The sequence below is a fragment of the Carassius auratus genome, chromosome 37 (genome assembly GCF_003368295.1).
Source record: "Carassius auratus strain Wakin chromosome 37, ASM336829v1, whole genome shotgun sequence".
NCBI classification, from domain to species: Eukaryota; Metazoa; Chordata; class Actinopteri; order Cypriniformes; family Cyprinidae; genus Carassius; species Carassius auratus.
In genome coordinates, this window is record NC_039279.1 from 18,283,736 (window position 1) to 18,298,642 (window position 14,907).

Genomic DNA, 14,907 nt, shown 5'->3' on the forward strand with positions numbered 1-14,907 from the left:
TATAGACACAAGTCATCTGACGTCATAGCTGACGAGATCTGGGGATGATAACTCAGCTTTCTGGATGGGAGAGAAGGTGCAGGAAATTGGAAAAGGAGTGTAAAGTGTATAATGCATAATTAAAGCCGATAATGAGGAAGTCCAGTGAGATCCAAAGCCTCAGACCAGCGCAGTAACAAATGCATAAACTAGTCTGAATGCATACACATAAACAAGAAGGATATTTCTCATTAAATTAGCGAGCAATGCCCCTAAAGAACTGTTTTCTGTCATAAACAGCCACACATACAGACACACAGATGCAGTGTCCTCCAGCTGTGTGACCCTTGCACACAAAAGGTCAACGTCCTGTCCTTGTGGTCACCTGTTTTTTCAGCTTCCGTCAACATAATGATGTAATTGGCCCACTGACCCCAAAATTAACCTTTGACCCATGTTGCCTGACATAACAGAACCATCACCTGAAATCCCATGACCTTCTTTCTGCTCAGGAAGTGATGTTTCTATTTTAGGAGGCCAAATGAGGCCAAGATGTTTTCTTGGGACTTACACTGATAGTATATATATTAAAAGAATATTTCAGCAAAGAAATACAATTCTGTGTTTGTTTACTGACCTTCATGTTGTTCTAAATCAGTATGATGTTGTTTACGTGGAACACAAAAGAAGATATTTTTAAGAATGTTCACGCTGCTCTTTTGGTTATAATGCACAATGCAAAATTGGATTGTGTGCATTTTCAAATTGGATTATTTGAGATATAAGAGAAGGACTTTTTTTACAAAAACAAAGAGCAATTCAATTTCACTTAGAGAATGAATAACATTTGTTTAGATTTTTTCACATTTTCATTTATGTATTTATTTGTGACAAGTGACACACGAAGGACAAATAAAATGTATGTAAATGTTTTTCTTTATTATTATTATTATTATTATTATTATTATTATTATTATTATGCAAACTCTGCAACAAATAGAAAATGCTGTTTGGAACAATCATTGCAATAAATAAATAAATAAATAAACTAGCATCATAAAGACAGAATACAATTTAAAGAAAATAACAAAATAGAGTTTTTGACTAATGCTGTAATTGATTGCATGGATTATTCAAAGAAATGCTGCAAATAAATAAGCAGGATCTTAAATGAACATCTCAAAATTGGATTTAATAACCAGTGGACTTCTAATAGGCGACTTGTGGATCCAATGACAAAACGGAGCAAGAGGACAATCCGAGCAATTTCAGGGTCTCGCTGATAATAATCCGAGCAGCATCAGCTTTCCGGCATGAGTTTCAGCAGAGCACAGCAAACAAAGCTTTCTTTGAACAGAGCTAGAGAGAAACTCTATAATCTCAGTCAGTCTTATTATAATCAGGGGCTGCTCTCAACTAAGCAGACAAGACTTTAAAATCATTATATGGAAACTAAATGCATTAAAACAAATAGAGAAATAAAAAATAATATGTAAAAAAAAAAAAATAAAAAAAAAAATAATAATTAAATATAAGAAGAAAAAAGTGAAATAATAACAACAATAATAATAATAATAATAATAATAATAATAAATAAATAAATAAATAAATAAAATGTAAAAAAAGAAATGTCAAAAGTTTAATTAAGAGAAAAAATTAAAAATGTTACAAAATATGGAATGAGATAAATAAATAGAGAAAATATTAAATAATAATAATAATAATACAAATTACATAAATAAAAGGAAAATGTTAATAAATAAAAAGAAAATGTAGAAAAAAAATCTATATTAAATTTATTAAAATATAGAATGTAAAAGTAATGTAAAAAAATAAAGTTAGAAAAATAATATAAAATAAATAAATACAGTCATGAACAATTAATGTTAATAATCCTAAGCATTAGCATCAGTTTTCAGCATGACTTTCAGCACAACATGAAAGCTATTTATTTGAACAGAGCACATTCTTTATTATTATATTCATGGCCTTTTAAATGAAGAGGACAAAAGTAAGCAGAATTCAGAGAGGGCATCCTGAACTGTTTGTGTGATTGTTTGTGTGTTTTGTGTTTTTAGTAGTAGCTGTCGTTGTGTTGCCTCTCTCAGAAAAACACCTCCACATAGGAACGGATGGATTATGGGATTTATCCGGGAGTCAATTCTTACCGAGCAACAGGACTTTGTGGCAGGCAGACAGGCAAAATTGCAGAGTGGTAGACGTTAAACGCTGGAAAATTAGGGAGGGGTAATACTATCCGCCCACTTACAAATGTCCGATAATCCGGTACATGTGCAGGCCACTGAGGAGATACTCTCTCTTTTGAGCCCTCTGTCAGTCCCAGCAGATCTTACAGCGTTTGGCATGGAACACAAAGTCACATGCAATTAAATTCACAATCCTGACAAAGCCTCTCTGGGGACGAGCAAACCACAAAACTGGGAAACTCCTATTTGTTTGGTTAGAAGCGAGCAATGCAAGCCGCGGTGATTCAGATTGATGCAGCAGAAGTGAGTATTAGCCCTTTTAATCCAGGCTTTAAACGCTGGCCCTTCTTACATATGCAAGTGGAGGATAAAATCACATATAGCTGATGGCTGACTGCATCTCTTTATTAATCAAACATCTCTGACGTCAATCGCATGGAGTAATACCATCCAACAGAGAGAAAGCATCAATCTGCAATCATTAAAAAGCCATGCTTATATAATGATTTATGATGCTCATCTGTAATAATGTATGATAACACTTCTGCATGCTCTGTTACAGATTGTTTTGGTGTGGGATGAAACTAAAGAGATCCCATAAGCCTTATCTTTATGCAAATATTGGTCAAATAAGCTTTGCATATTCACTGTGGCTACGGTTTGCTTTGAACATTGTGTGTTTTTATGAGCGGCAGCGAGACTGCATTTGATTTCATGCTTAGATAGATGCATGGAATATTAATGGTAAAAAAAGTAAAAAGTAGAAAGAAAGAAATAGACATATGCATGCATGCATACATACGTAAAAGGAGAAGGTTAAAAATATATCAAATGTAAATAAAATGCATAAATACAAAAAAAATGAAAAACAAAAGCAAGAGTTAAATAAAACAAACAAACATGTTCAAAAGATGAAAAAATTATACTATATACTGTATGTGACCCTGGACCACAAAAGTAGACAGTTTTACAAGACTGAGATGTCTACATCATCTGAAGCTGAATAAATCATCTCTCCATTGATGTGTTGTTTGTTAGGAGGACAATATTTGTCTGGAAACTATTGAAAAAATCATCTTTAAAGTTGTTCAGATTAAGTTCTTAGAAAAGCATATTACTAGTCAAAAAATAAGTTTTGATATATTTACAGTAGGAGATTTACAAATTATCTAAATGGAACATGATCTTTACTCAATAACCCTAATGATTTTTGGCATAAAAGAGAAATAGATCATTTTAATCTATACAATGTTTTTTTGGGCTATTGCTAAAAATATACCTCAGAGACTTCAGACTGCTTTTGTGCTCCAGGGTCACATATAAACAGTAGATAAATAAAATGTTAAAATAAATAAGTTGAATAAAAATAAATAAATAAATAAATCAAATTTTAGGAATTTAATAAAAAATTTTAGGAATTTTAGGAATGTAATTTTCTATAAACCATCACTTTTACTTATAATTAGTTGTTTGTTTTAGATTCTGTCAGTACGTTGTCTATGCAAACATATGGAAATATATATAACACACAAAAAGAAGAAACAATGTAAAAAGCAAACAAACAAGCAGTGAAATATATAAATGTAAAAACATTTATTTATTAACATTTTAAATAAATAAAATGCAAATAAAGCAACATAACTGCAGCCCTTTTCTATCTGTTTCCTCTTTGGCTATTCCATCTCTCGATACAAGCACTGCCACTGCTCTGTTTTAAATGATCTTCACCAACATGTCTCAAGTCCTGTGTGTTTAAAGTCGTCCAAAACACAAGAACGACAAAATATTCTCCAGAGTCCTCCTCAACATTAAATGTGACTGGACTGTGAAAAACAACAGCTTCTGTCCAGGCCGAAGGGAAAGTCTGTCTGTATTTTATTTCCCGTGAGCCAGGTGAAGAAAGAGTTAACGGGAGTCATAATGTCTCAGCAGAGGACGGGACGGAGTGTGTCATGGGTGATGACAGCGGTCACTAAACAGCAGCTAGAGCTGTTCATATACAGTACGTGTGATGAACCTGGTCAGTGTCATTCATCTCTAGTGACAGTCCCACACTGAAGTTAATGAGTGTTTACACCAGAGATGCTGAAGATTCACTGAACTGGTTCAAAAAACTGATTCACCAGTTCATTTATGACGTCACATAGAAGAAATGATAATATTAGAGCTGATGTCTACAGTATATAAAGTGAACAGACTATTCTTAATCAACTCAGATGGCTTCTAAACACCTCTTCTTTGGGTGAACCATACTTTAAATCGCTTGAGTACATGATGAATTCCTCAGAGTAAGTACGGTTGTGTGTGTGTGTGTGTGTGTCATTTGTAAACGTCCGTCCCTCTAAACCACACTAAAGGCTGTGGGTCTGAAGCATGTAAATGCACACAGCGCTCCTAATATTTTCCAGCATGTGAACTTTTGTTTAGTTTGACACTGCTGTTATAATGTGTGTGCATGGTTTATTTTCATTTGGAAATTTCTCTGGCTTGTTGCTGGCATCGGGTTTTGGGATCTTTCCCCCCATTGCCACAAAGCTGACACAATTCACAATAACTAAGGAATGTGGTAATTATCCTGATCGATATTGCAATGTATGAGTTCGGTTTATGATTCAAATGTGCAGCTGAAACCAAATCAGGGTTTTATCACAGTAAACGAAAACCGTAAACAAAAAAATCTTACTTGAACATTTGATTTAAAAAGTTTTAAATATATATATATACTATAATAATAACAGTAATAATTATATGCCAAACACACATCTTAATGACTAAAACTTCAACTAAAATGAAAATTATATAATAATATAACTTTTTAAAAAGTTTTACCTCACAATTTAGACTTTTTACCTCGACACTCAGTTTATATCTCGCAGTTGCAAGTTTACATCTCACTATTTTGTCTTTTCGTCTCCACTACAAATTAAAAAAGGTAATTTTTCAGAAATTTTTTTGTATCAAAAAATTTCAAATTCTGCTTTTTTCTCTCTCTACTCAGAATAACTATTTTATAATTGCCAATTCTGAGTTTATTTCTACAGAGTAAAAAAATACAAAATAAAAAAAAAGAGGTCAGAATGGCGAGATAAAAATCCACAATTATCTCTTTTTTTATTTCGTGGCAGAAAAAGATTCCATGTAAAATAAGTAAAATTAAAATGTTAAAAAGAATAAAAACTTTAACTAAACTGAAAATGAAAAACAGAAAATATAAAAAAATCTCCAGTGATACTAAAATAACGTTGACCCAAACAATCTTTAGTTGAAAAACTGAATTTTGTATCAAAATAAAAACTCAAAAAAAAGAGAGAGAAAAGGGAAGAAGCAGAGTGAAAAAAGGCAGATGCCGGTCTCTGTCAGAAAGGAAAGGGAATGACAGCGAGGACGATGGTGCTGGAGCTCACAGCTGTTTCTGGGGAGAGACACGAGCGTTAGGTTAAGCTCATTCACAGGCAGAGATTGCTATAACAAATGTCTCTTAATGCAACTGAAGTCATGCGTGCTGGCCTCTGGATGGGTCAGTCTGGGACCGATTCACTGAGAAACCAGCCGCTGTAAACACTGGGACTGATCAGTCGTGTGTGTGTGTGTGTGTGTGTGAGAGAGAGAGAGCACAGATAATCACGTATTTTCCAAATGTCTGACATCACTCTGTGGACGCAGCCAGAATGAAGCTTAAAGGTATTTAATAGGAAAATTAATAAAAAATGGGGTAAGACGCCTTCAGCATCTCAATCCAGAGACAAGAAAGAGAAAGAGAAGCGTTGGGAATGATAACTAAAAAAAAAAAAGAGAGAGAGAGGAGGGAAATCTGTAAATGACCAGCAGTGGTTAGCCGGGACAAAACTAACTTTGCTGAGCTCTGTGCATCATTAATGACACACACACACACACACGCACACACACACACACACACACTCTATAGAACTCCAACATGCTATTTATTAATACAGTTATTCAGATTTATTAATTAAAACTAATTTATAAAAATACTAACATATTACATGTTTACAAGATAATTCACTCAGCTGAAAAATACAACATGGGGAAATTAGGTTTTCTGTTGTATTTGTCATAAAACAAATCTAATCAAGTATTAACTTGGATATTATGTGTAAATACAAGAAATATTTCAAATACTTCACTCAATAAAAATAAAGAGTAAATAATACAAAAGTACATTCCCCCAAATTTCTATTAAGTAAAATTAAGAAGAATATTAAAATGAAAGAATATTAAATTAATATTATTTGTGAACTCAAAAAATATTTGATACACTTTATTTTACATGAAAAAAAAAATCCTATGATTGATGGGAAACCAAGTTTTTTTTTATTTTAAAAAGAATGACCTGTTGCATTTTATTTTATACAGATAACTAACTTGGATATTATGACTAAATTTAACAATTATTTGAGACTAAAATAAATACATAAATAATAATAATTCACAACTGACCCAACATGGGAACCAAGATTTTCACCTGAAAATAAAATAAAAATAGTGGCTGGATATGACATGTATTATATATATATATATATATATATATATATATATATATATATATATATATATATATATATATATATATATATATATATTTTTTTTTTTTTTTTTTTTTTTTTTTTTGAGATCTTTCTTTTAATATAAAAAAGAATAAAATACAATAAATAAATAAATGATTTGTGGGTCCCAACAACCAAGCTTAAAAAAAAAATAAAATAAAATAAAATAAAATAAAATACTTTAAAACAAATATTTTAGATGCTTAGATAAAAAAGCATGATTAAGAAAGAAAGAAAGAAACTAAAAGATAGTGCTCTTGTTTGATTGATGATGAAAAACCACACAAAATGAAAGATGGAGGCCGACAGAGCGAATGTTTTGGAGCCGAGTCTGAGATTCAGACAAATATGATTGGGCCTGCTACTTCCTGTCATGTGAATGAAGCGATTCATTAGTGTGAACACTGGCTTCTGATACAATCGCTTCAGCCCCAACCCCCAAAATCTTTTCTCTCATCCTTCACATCCGCATTTCCCTAATTAATTCAGCCGAGCACTAATTACAGAAGGCTTTTCCAAAACACAGTGAGGGGGAAGAAAGATAATCAAGTCCCATTGCTCTGCAGAAAAATGGCAAAAGAAAAGAGGAAGAATGTGGTTTCAGAGGAAGAGAGGTGGAAGAATCTAATAAACAAATCTGTTTGGTTGATTTCGAAGAGCAAATTGATATTCCTGTCCACAGCTCCTTTGACTCGGCTCTCTTTGATGAAGTTCTGAGGGACAGCCGGCTGACAGTGACATCACAGCGGCACAATGCATCGTGGGACGAGAGTCATGGGGAGTCGGCCATATGCAGATGAAGAGCGGTGCATCTCATTTACTCTTTCCCATGTTCTCAGTCAGCGCATCTTACTGTGTTTTCCAACTTTCCTGGGAAACCGACAGCTTGAACGACTGTCACATACGGAGAACGAACCAACGTTTAGCTTTGTTTGGGTTTGATCGCGCAGCCAACATCAGTGTGCTTTCATCTTTACAAAACATAACGGGATAGTTTCTAACAATGCACATTTTAGATTTAAATCTAAGATATATTTTAGATACGCTGAGATACTGAATATTTTAAAACGATGATATGATTTTCCCAACTTGGGGAACTGAGGATTTCTATAGTTAAGAACAACTAAGTAAATTAATTAATTAAGTAATTTGAATGTGTCCATCCAAACAGTAAATGTGTTTTCTAACAAAATTAAAGGGATAGCTGATCTACAAATGAACTTCGTCATCATTCATATCATTATTAAATATTTGAGATATTTCATTCAGTATTTGAAAAATAGTGCTTGATTCTCCAAAGATGGGGAGGTTTTATACTGTGAAATGAGTTGAAATTAAATTAAAAATAATAATAATAATAATAATAATAATAATAATAAACATAGCAACTTATTTTTGATGAGAAGCAAGATTTTCTATTATATTTGTCAGAAAAAATAAAAAAATAAAATACAAATTAAAACGGTGACTTGGATATTACATGTAAGATGCTATTTCAGTTTTTTTTTCTACACCAAATTTGTGTAATTCATCTAAAAATGTGAGATATTTAATGTATTTGAGATATTTTACTCAATACCTAAAAAAGATCAAATGTGTCTCCAAACATGAGATTTTTGATTGTAAATAAAATAAAAAAAAATAATTGGATATTTGTGTAAATTTAACAGTAAAATGTAACAGTAAATTACATGATTTCATCTGTACAATCTTAAAGGGACAGTTCATATAAAAATTATTTCCTCCCAAAAACTTAATTTCTTCTGTTGAACACAGAATAAGATATTTTGATGAATGTCTATTATTATTTTTTTATTTTGTTTTGTCCATACAGTCAAAGTCATTGGGGTCAAATGTTGTTTCAAATCTCACAGACATTAATTGCATGGACAGAAACATTCTTCAAAATATCATGTGTGTTTCACAGAAGAAATAAATTGACAGAGATTTGTAAATGGAGTCAGAATGAGGATTTTAGGGTGAAGTTTCCCTTCAACAACTGCCTGTTATCGTCTGTTTTTTCTCTGTCACACACACACACACACACACACGCACACACACACAAAAACATGACGACCCAGTGCAGTGCTGTTCAGAGCAATGCAGCATCTCAGAAAGCACAAGTGAAGGGGAGCCTGTGATGTCATTGTTCTGGGGGCCCGACGAGGGGCCGTGTGTGTGTGTGTGTGTGTGTGTGTGCATGCAATCAGATCCTACTGGAATGATGTCAGCTTTTGTTGCCCATCTCCATTCAGCGCAGCAGATCTGGCCTGAATTGAGTCCTGAGGAGAGAAGTGTGAGAAACTGCAGGCTAAGGTAAAGGACATGCTAACAGCGCCGCTATAAAGATGTCATCAAACTCTGCTTAACCTCCACAAATATCAGACGCTGGGCCTTTAAACCTGTTCAGTGCAATTGTGAACTTCATTTCTGAGTGCAAAATGCAATACTAAAAGACGTGGTGAAATGTATGAAAAATTACTTCACATAAAACATTTGCGCAAAAAGCGTGTGCTCAAGAGAATAACGTCTTCACCTCCTGGGAAACTGGTGTGAGGTATCAGTAATAAAGTAAAAAAGTACATTAATTGCACACAGATGGAACATGATAAAAAAATGCTGTTGTTATCTTGCGTTCAGATGTTTGAGAACGCAATCATGTGGAAAAGTTCATTTTACTTTACATTAGAAAACCTCCGCTCCCCATGTTGGGAAAATCAGATGATCTTTTTGAAATGTGGTAAAGTGTTTCTGTCATACTTTATATACATATTTTCTTATAGAATCATTTCTCCAACTCTGAGTTATTATAGTTAACCAAAAGTAAAACCATTAAAAAAAAGGAATACACACACACACACACACATATATATATATGAATATACATTAAATACTAATTTAACAAAATAAAAATAAAAAATTGCTTGTTGCTAAGGCATTATTTCTCATTTCAGTTTAACCTGATGTACTAAAATAACTAAAATAAAAAACTAAACTAAAATTTAAATGAAAAACAGAAAATCTAAAAATAAAAACATTAAAATATAAATAAAAAATATTTAAAAAATTATTTTTTTTATGCAATATCTCAAAATGTGTATAAAAATATGTGGATTGAAACAGCTATTGTCTAATTGTCAAAGTTTCTCTTTGTGATGCAGAAGTTGGTTATAGCACAGTACTCTTAGAGGGGATTTCACCAAGAAGGAATCGATCCTGCTGACAGCGTTATATTAATTTGCATGCGCCATCTGCATTTTTTTATAGCACCTGAAGGGAATCATGCAAAACAGGCGATGCTGGAAACATGTTGCACATATCTGTGCTGAACACAATCAAATATCTCTCAAACGAAGATTCTGCAGACAGTAATTACACAGTGCTAAGAGCACAAAGCATTCAGCGCAAGGGTTTGAAAATGAAGCTTAAGGTGCCTAATTTAAAAAAAAAGGAGTAATACAACAAACTCAAAAATGGATTTACCATGCATTTAGCATTTATTTTAAGGGAACAATACAGTGATTTGCAAAGAAATAAAGAGCTCAAAAATGTCCTGTTTAGCAAATTCACTCTTTAATGTGATGCAACAATGCAATATATGAGACATTGAATATTAGCAAACATGACCATGATCTGGTTATGACGTAAACACCCCAAGCTTTTCATAAACTAAGGTTGTGTCCATGTGTATAACTGTTTATAAAAATATTGTTTAAACTGCATTTTCCCTCATTTATCATCGTCTGCCAGTAGTTTGTGGGATGATGTCAACCTCCAAAATGACAACTGAGTGTAATGATGATTCACGTTGAATAAATTATGGGAACAGTTTGACATATTTTGCTTCATCGACCAAGAATCTCAAACATTATGGTTGGTGAAAATGAATCAAAAGCCACAAATGATGCTTGTGTATATTACAAAGCCACCTACAAACATTGCAGCTCTGTTTGCAATGACAGTTCACCATAAAACCTTAGAAGATTCAACTAGAGAAGCATTCTTCAAATACACTTCACTTTGGTTTGCAATGATGTAGTTTTTGATGCAGAAGGCAAAACAAAGCCTTACAAGCTGACAAAATAGCAAACAATTTTTTGTATTAAAAAATAAAATAGCATTACAAATATACATAATATACAAATAAATAAATAAAATGGCATTACAAATATACAGAATATACAAATGAAACAAACATTATTTATCAGGGACAGTAGGTGTATAGCAGTAGCATTAAAGAAACTGAATTAACACACATAAACATAAATCACCATATGCACGTCACTGTACACTGAAAAAAATGATTATGGCCCCAATTAAATTAAGCGTAATTCAATTTTGCTAGTTTAATCCATTTAAATTTAGTTTTTGATTTTAATAAATAAATATTAATTGGTTTTAAACGAATTATGATTATGATGGTATGATTCATTGAATTTACTAAAAAAAAAAATATATGGTAAGTGGTTGCAATCAATTTATTTTAGCTATATTTAAATAATTTTTTTAGTAAATTCAATGAATAATTTTTTTTTTCAGTGTATTTCCCATCATGCACTGGGGCATGAATAATTAAAAATGTTAATTTTTTCACAGTTTTCGAGTTGTATTTACACAGTTTTATGGTTGCTTTTGATGTTACTTTTAGTGACATTCATTTTTGTGACGCCTGAAGTTCATTTTCTTCTCAAAATCACTCATTTATACTCAAACACTATTCACTGATTGTTACCATCATTGTGTGTGGTGTAGCATGCATTGAGGTCTCGGAGGAATGGTGAATACTGAGTTACATTACAGGCACTCTGTTTGGGAGAGCAACAATCTCTTGGATAAGAAAAATAAAGTTAGAGTTGAAAATATTGCGTTTGCTTTATTTGTCTGAATATTAATGAAAGAAAAAAAAATATTGGATTAAAATAAATTTTAATATGTAGAAATTAAATGATTAAATTGATCTGGTTGCACAATTAATTTGAGTAAATTCTACTCAAAATTAGTGATGGGAAGTTCGGATCATTTTACCGACTCAGACTTTTGAGTCTCGTTCAGCAAAATGAACGAATCTTTTTTCGAGTCATTTTGTTCATTTTAGCAAAATGTAATTAAAATATTAAGTGCTACCTCCCCAACACATCTAGTACTTACGCAAACGTTTATCACACTACAAACAATACAAAACTAAAATGCTATAAGATACAGAAAAAAAATATTCATTCTTTACCTGGGTCTTCAGTCTGTGATTACCTCACCTCACCTCTTATCTGACAAGAAGTCGTTCCTTAATCACGTGACAGACCCATACGCAAAACCAACGCGGTCTCAAGCCGGAAAGAGAATTGATTAGTTCATCTCATGAGTCTTTCGGGTCTCGGGTCGAGTTTGACTCGTTCCTTAATCACGTGACAGACCCATGCGCTATTTCTGACATTTCTGTCACTGTGTTTTTGTTACTGTTTGTTGAGGATCTGTGGTTGGTTATTATTTTATAAATAAATAAAACCCTGTTATAAATAAAATATTGATTAATTTGTCTTCTTGACTGTCTATCGGTAAATAAACACTAGGCTATATAATAATATAATAATCCAAGCTTACAATAAAAAGTATTTATAGACTAGTTTGTTCATTTTTACTCCAATTTTGAGTTTGCTGGTATAATAATTGCTTTTCCTAGGCAGACTTGACATATTGGTGTAATACATGTATAAGAAGATTGCTCAAAAAAGGACATAATGACACATTAAAAGCAAATAACATTTTGAATTTGAATTATTAATGTTAGTTTAAGACATTAAGGTTATGATAACTTCAGCTTTAACAGTTTTAACCCAGCTCAGAGTGAGGAGTTTCAGATCCTGGTGCGCTGCCAGTACAGGGGCCATGTTTTGGGAAGACTTTGACGAGAGGTTAGCAAGTTTGAGGCCTTCTGCTACCTCTTCTAAGACCTCAGATGCTATGATGGAGATGCGGGCCAACCTTGCAGAGCCACTCTTACCCCGCACATCAGACCCTCTGGCCTGGTGGAGGAGATGTTCACCAGTATACAAAAGCCTTTCTGAAGTCACAAAGACAAGACTTTGCAGTTTTTTTTTCTAAAACTGGGCAGATTATCTCAGATAGAAGAACTCACAGACTCAGCCCATCCAAGGTCAGGGAGCTTGTTTTTTTTATTAAAATGCAAACATGCCTTAAAGCAAGTCCTAAAAATATAGCCACAGTGTGTTATTTATTTTAAAGCTTATTTATTTTTATTTATTTAGAAAAAGACTAGCTTGTTGTGCAATATTTTTGTTGTTGTTGTTGTTGTGATTTTAAAGGTAATTTGTTATTGTTATAAGGCTCCGTAGCTTTAGTATCTCTTAATTTTCATTGATTTTTTATTCAAATGGTTTAAAATTATTTTGGGAATAGTTATCCTCTTTGATATAAAGTTTTTATTTTGGCACAAAAGTGTTATTTATTTTAAAACGTATTAATTTAAAATTATTATATAAAAAAAGCAAAGCTTGTTGTGCAATATTTAGTTTTTCTTTTTTTTATATTGTACTTTTAAAGTTCATTTGTTAAGGTTATTAGACCCTGTGGCTTTATTATCTTTTAATTTTAATTTCATTTTTAATTATTTACATTTTTATTATTTTAATTTATTTTGGAATAGTTGTCCTCTGTTACAAAGCTTTTCTGGCACAAAAATAAACATCAATTCAAAAGTATGTACAGTGTTTTTAATGTTTATAAAGTGTCATATGTTACAAAAGTATGGTTTACACAGACAATCTGATTTAATAACTGCACAAACAAACAAACAAACAAACAAACAAACAGACAGACAGAAAAAAAGATCAACATTTTAAGCATAACCAACTCTTTATTTCCACATTCAGTGTTATGGAAAAGTACCACCATGACAGAAATTAAAAGCAACAATTTGAAACCAGAAATGCATCACGTAACTGTAAGAGTAAATAATACTAATAATAAATAAGTACTACGCACCCATTTGTAAGGAAAGTTGTAAATTAACTAATTACTCTAGGCAGTGTTGTCACATCACGGGACAAAAGAACGAAAAACCCGAAGAACCGAAAGATGAACTATTCAATTCTCTGCATTCTTTTACTGTCTATGGTTTTAGCGTATGGGTCTGTCACGTGATTAAGGAATGACTCGACCCGAAGACTCATGAGATGAACTAATCAATTCTCTTTCCGGCTCATACTGCATTGGGTTTAGCGTATTGGGCTGTCACGTGATTAAGGAACGAGTCAAAAACCCGAACTAATCAATTCTCTTTCCGGCTCAAGACTGCATTGACTGACAGGTGAATTACTACGACTAGAACAGAACCTATAGAATAATGCGCATGCGCGGCTGAACGAATCACTCCCCGAGAAGACTCGTTCTTCCCGAGTCATATTAAAGATTCGTTCAAAATGAACGAATCATTCAAGAATGACACATCACTACTCCAAATAGTTTAGCTAAAATTATGGATATAATTAATCTGAAATTACTGAAAGAGATTAATAAACTCAATGTATAAAATATAAGTACAACCAATTTATAAAATATAAGTAAACTCAACTTATAAAATATAAGTTCACTCAACTTAAAAAATATATCTGGATTTAGATAAATTTATTTCGTGCAACCCCTTGACGTAATAAAATTAAGTAAATTCAACATAAAATTTTTTTCAGTGTAGAAATGTTCCTACACTGATTCATATTAAAGCAACTGTATTAAAGTTTTTGTTTTGTTGGTTTGTTAACATTAAATGGACAGTTCACCTCCACATTTTTAATCCTGTCATCATTTATTCACTCTAAAGTTGTTTTAAACCTGATTGAATTTCTTCCGTTGCTTTGATGAAACCAAACAGTTGCTGGTCCCCAGTTACTTCCACACTCTCAATGTCAACCACTTCAAATATCTTCTGTTCAGCACAAGAAAGAAATTAATACATTTGATAGAACATGAGAGTGAGTAAACTATGTCATTTTTTGGGTGAACTCTCCATTTAATGACATTCAGCAGCATTTTTAGTACAATTAGTCTGCTGTCACTTTAAGAGCTGCACGCATCTAACAGAGAATGAGTTGTTATGTCATAATGCTTTCACTCCGCATTGCATTTTGGGAAGGGGTTGCCAT

The 14,907-nt window shown here is 32.4% G+C and overlaps 1 long non-coding RNA gene across 1 annotated transcript in view; it reads right to left on the reverse strand.

The window, feature by feature from the left end:
• LOC113056562 (uncharacterized) overlaps positions 1 to 14,453 on the reverse strand; it is a 16,289-nt gene extending 1,836 nt beyond the window's left edge. The window contains exons 1-2 of the long non-coding RNA XR_003277712.1: positions 14,269 to 14,453; positions 3,349 to 3,355 (exon numbers count right to left, since the gene is read on the reverse strand). This is a non-coding gene — a long non-coding RNA (uncharacterized LOC113056562). The remainder of the gene's footprint in view (positions 1 to 3,348; positions 3,356 to 14,268) is intronic.
• Positions 14,454 to 14,907: the final 454 nt, after the last annotated feature.